Below are 5,502 nucleotides of genomic sequence, written 5' to 3'. Positions count from 1 at the left end.
CTCCTTTGTAGCTTATGTACAAGTCGTGCTGCTACTTAAACGTATGATTTACAATGGACTCCCCACACACAAACACGTGCATAAGAAACAGAGCAAGATGAAGTAGAAGAGAGAGGTTGGAAGTGATTTTTATTGAGCTGGGGAAGGGCAGGATTTGGAATGGGAGGGCTTATTGCAGGCAAAAGTGACTGCGTAACTAAGGTCTCATGTTAGTGTGTACGTTGTGACCTTGAAAAGACAAACCATAAACCCTCAAATACCCAGGTGACTTGTGTTCAGAGAAATAATTGTGTTTTGCAGAGCATGGGAATTTGATGGGGTCCCAGTTCATAATGTAAACTGGAAGTCTTCTTTATCAGGATTTACCTCAGGCACTGACTGAGCTGTGTTTAAACTCCTGGGAGTTAAAATGCTTTTATTTTTGAAGGAGGTTCAAAGTCAAACACAAAGAAGTTAAATATCCTGAAAGTTATTACATGATGTTTTATCTGGGGTTGAATGAAATGTTTTAGGTTGACCATAGGTTAACCATTTTTCTTTTCTCTTTTGAAAAATAAACCATCCTTAACACAATATCTCAGCATACTTTTCAAAGTAGAGGCTACAGCTGTCATCATATTAGATGATCTGGAATTACATCTACTATGATATTTAGCATTGTAGAATCACAGAATGGTTTGGGTTGGAAGGGACCTTTAAAGATCATCTAGTTCAACCTCCCTGCCATGTGCGGGGACATCTTCCACTAGACCATGTTGCTCAAGGTCCCATCCAACCTGGCCTTGAACATTTCTGACAATGGGGCCTCCACAGCTTCTCTGGGCAACTTGTTCCAGCGTCTCACCACACTCACACACCACACTTGCTTTTTGTAAAAAAATTCTTCCTTATATCTAATCTAAATCTACCCTGTTTTGTTCTAAAGCCATTATCCTTTGTCTTATCACTGCAGTCCCCAGCAAAAATCCTCTCCATCTTTCTTTTAAGCTCCCTTTATATGCTGATAGGCCACAACAAGGTCTGTTCTAGCCTTCTGCATGGTAAACAACTCTCTCAGCCTTTATTAATAGGAGAGGTGCTCCACTCTGTGATCATTTTCATGGTCCTTCTTTGAACCCACTCTAAAAACCTCCATGTTCTTCTTTTGCTCTTGTGCTCCAGAGCTGGATGTAGTACTCTGTGTGGTGTACTTGGAGTATTTGGTAACGTATTTTAAAAGCAGAGGTGCAGCAACCTTGCTTTATAATTGTAGGTGTCAAATGTTCCTTCAGCAGAGCAGTCTGCAAAAACTGGCAGTGTTTTTGTATTCCAGTTAGATCAGTGCAAACTGTTAGACATGTTTCACTGATGCTTTTTTCTCACATATTTTTCCTTTTTTTTTTTCTTTCACTCATTGATACTTTACTGTAGAGCCTTAAGACAAAAAGCTTTCACGCATTCAGAGCGTATCTGTACTTTCTTTGCATGTACAAAAGAATCAGAGAATTAAGCAAAAAATCTGTTGCACATTGTCCATCCAATTCTTTTGGTTGTACAACAACTTTATAAGTTATATGCCAGAAAAACAAACAAACAAAAAAAACACCAAAAACAACAAAGGGACAGGCAAAATGCCTAATCTGAGATATGACTTTATTTGCCCATGTGAAAGCTGGTGGAGTGGCCAGATCTGAATATGCAGTGAAATGTCCACGTAGTTCCTCACAGAACAAGACTCCAGTTTCATCAACTTAGTTTCATCCTGTAATGACTATGCTTGCCCTCTTTCCTGTCCCAGTTCAGTCTTCAGATATCTGTTGTTGCCTTCTCATCATGAAAGCCCATCTCCTGAGTTTTTTATCATGTTTTTGATTCCTGATGATGACTTCTTCAAGATACCTTGAATCACCTCTAGACCTGATCTGACCTGCAGTACATGGAGATGGCATTAAATAAGTGCCTGACCTGCACAGTTTGTGATAACACATATTTCTTGTTAGTTTACCAGTGTGTTTCAGAGCTGCCAGAAGTTTCCCAAGGAGCAGGCAAGTCGTGCCATCTCGCCTCTCCAAGTAACTAGTCACTCACCAGAGTGACAAATCCTGCCAATAAGCATCCCCTGCTAGCAGCTGTCCAAAGAGGAATGTTAATCTACAGAGAAATTGCCTTAGGGCACGGTGTGACAAAGAATATCCACAGAGAGAAGGCTGTAGTGATTCTTGTTTATCATTTCTGTTGCATTACAATTAGATCTGTAGAAAAAGCTCTGGCTGTCCTGAGCTGTCATGTGCTGTGACTTTGAGGGCTGGTATGTTTTCAGGTTGTTATTTAAAGTATAGAAGGACAAGATTTTTTGGCAGTTTCAAATTTCTTCCATGATTTTTTCCTGTCAGTTTACCTAAGCCAGCTGAAGGACAGCAGTTTGCTGAGTTAGGCTTTTTGGCTTGTACTACTTGCTATCCCTGAGTGGCAGAGTACCACATAAAGTAAAAGATGGGCATAGAACAGCTCAGAGGTGGGACAGGAAGGCTGGGTGCCTTGGGGACTTCATGGCGGTAACAACTAAAACTAACCTCTCAAAGTACGTTACTTTCTGCCACTTCTCCTCTGGCCATCACAGAGCGTTGGCAGGAGTCAGAAAGAGGTTGGTGGGAAAAAGTGGCTCTAAGAAGAGTGCTGCACCAGTAGGGACATTGTTGCCAAACGTGCTTTGGTTGTATGAATGTCTACTGTGTAAAACCCAGGCAGGGAAAGGATGAAAACTTAGCTCGAAGGGAGCCTGGGTTAGCAGTGACTAAATGCACAGCAGCTCAACAGCGTGTGCAAAAGATTGCTACCACCACCAGCACAATGAGAACTAACCACAACAGGTTTTGTGGGCAAACTGCAGTAGGTCTCATGCTTGTGTTACCAGTGTCACCCCAAGGCAGTGCTCCTGTGTATATGCACTGTGAGGAGAGGTTGAAGAGGCTCAGTTTCTTGATGTTCTGTCATGTTAACATGTAAGTAGTCAGGTGTCAGATAAACTGAAGGAATGAACATCCCTTCATCCCAGAAAACTTGAAAAAGTATAAACAGTGCAAAATCTTATCTCGTATCAGGAAAGTCATGCTTTTTCAAACATGTATTCAAGAGCAGTCCTTTTACTTGTGTGTGCTTATTTTTGGGTAGATGCCCAGATCACTTAAAATAATTCTGTCTTTTATTTGCATTTTTATACAATTTATTTCTTATTAATATATTTCCTCATTTTGCTGAGAACAGTGGATAAAAATCTGCACCTCAAATGAAGGAAGTCATAGTTGGTGGGTGTAATTGTATTTTCTGGTTTAAGCATTTATGAATCATACGTAATAATTTATCCAGGACATAATCAGTGCAGAGCAGGTATCTGTCACAACCTTTCCAATTCAATATTTTTTTTACAGCCACTTTGCACTCATGGGCACATATTTCAGTGCTTGTCTATCTCGTGCACCATGCCAAATGAGAGCATAGGCAAACAAATCAATATTTGACCATTAAGATGCAGAAAGTGATTTTAGTTTTAAATTGTTCATGAATTTGAGGACCATGCTTTTTAAAATATAACCCTGTTCAAGTTCCTCATGTTGTGGGGAACTTGTAAAACCTGAAGGGGTAATGAGCTTTTCTTACTGTCTGCTGCTGCACAGCCCCAGTCCTTATTTGCTGACAGTTAAAAGCTGCCTGTGAAACCCTTGCACCTGATGTACACACGTGCCATGTGCACGTGTCAGGTGCCACCTAAGATGTGGCGCACGGTAAGCAAGTGATTGTTAAGAGTTTTGCCATTCACTCCTTTGATAAGTGAGTCTGGAAGGGTTTTAGGAGCTCTCATCACAGGAAAGACATTGCTTGCTGCGAGGCAGCACTCTTGTGCACAGCGGAAGGAAACCAGCAGCATTCAGCTGGCCGTATGGAAAGCCCAAACAGTTTGTAGTCGATCACTTCAGCCTGGTGGCTGCCAGCCAGGGGAAAGGGTGCTGAGAAATAGAGGAGCATCTGCATGTGTCTGAGCATTGTCCTCTGAAATATCTGAACCTGAGCTTGTATTTGGAGCATCAGTAGTTAAAAGCTGTATCACACCCAGTGCTGTGTGAGCACAAAAGAAGACAAGCACCGTGCATTGGAAACGGTTTTAATTTCGATGATGATATTAATTCCTGAAGTTGTAAGTTATATAACCTAGTACAGTATGAGGTAGTTCAGAGACAGTTCAGACAATTTGGAGTGAAATCTTTGAGTCATGCTGCTTTTTGCCCTGTTCTGTTGTGAATGCCTTTTTCCACCCCTCCCTCACCCCCCTTTTAAATATATTGTAGCAGGGGAAATTCAAAATTCAGCTTTGCAAGAGCAAATATGGTAGCAGGAGCTGTAACTTTTCTGATTGCATTTATATAAGTTGGACGAATTCAACTGTACCTATTTTAGACTAACGGGGACTTCACAATCGTAAGCTGCGAATTCCACCTGTCATGTAATTCACAGTTTTTATGTGGTTTATCTCAATTAAGTTCCATCTCTAGAGCACACTGCTGCATATTACTGATCTGTTAATGAAGCAATAGATATATTGTCTATCTTTCTGATTCTAGCAAACACAGAATAAGCACAAGTCAAAGATTCCCTTGACAAATCATATGAGCAAGGCTTGCACTTCTAGCCAGAAAATTACCAGTTTAGCTGAGAGCTGCGTAGGTTATTATACATCTTAGCTCTGAGACTTTCTTGGTCTTGGTTGATTTGCTGGTAGAATTATTCCAAATGCCAAAGTAACTAAGGAGCTTTTCAGGCAGGTGGGCCCTAGAAAGGCCCACAAGAGACCAGAAGATGCAGGGATGGTCCTCACCAGAAGAGCACATCCCAGGCCCTAGGAAAGACCGAAAGTAGGCTCCTGCAAGTAGTGCAGCCTGTGTTCAAGGCAGGAGGAAGGTGAGGAGAATTGTGGTCTGCTGGTAGTGTACACTCTGGCATTGGACATCAAGTTCAAGACTGTCTGGAAGAAAGGTGATAGCATTAGAAAGGAAGTTTCCAAAAAGACTTTCCTTGTTTTCCACTTCCAGCTCCTGATGCAAGTTAGTATCGTTCTCCTTCACTCTGCTCTTTTTTCCAATGGTGCTGAATGCTGATGAGCTAATACTTGGCTCGACACCAAGCAAGTAATTTCCTGGTAATTAATTTGTTTTCTTTACACCTGACCTGAATTTTTTTTCAGGTAATTTACGGGTTGGGTAACCCATCAGAATCAAACAATTTTAGGGGGTACCCATGAGTACAATAAGTAATGGTTATTTTGACTCTGGATTCCTTCAGATTCTTTCTCTCCCTCTCTTGGCATTAGGGTTTCATTGCTATTATAGCACTTTGCATATAATTACCAACAGCTTTAGGTTATAATTATATTGTCATTTAGTACTTTTGTAATGGGAAAGAATGAACAAAGCAGTGAATTAAATATGCAATGACTGTTGGTGTTGTGTGCCTTTTGCTTTCTTAACAACT

Source organism: Lathamus discolor, chromosome 1, assembly GCF_037157495.1.
Source record: "Lathamus discolor isolate bLatDis1 chromosome 1, bLatDis1.hap1, whole genome shotgun sequence".
NCBI lineage: Eukaryota > Metazoa > Chordata > Aves > Psittaciformes > Psittacidae > Lathamus > Lathamus discolor.
This window is presented reverse-complemented; position numbering follows the sequence as displayed.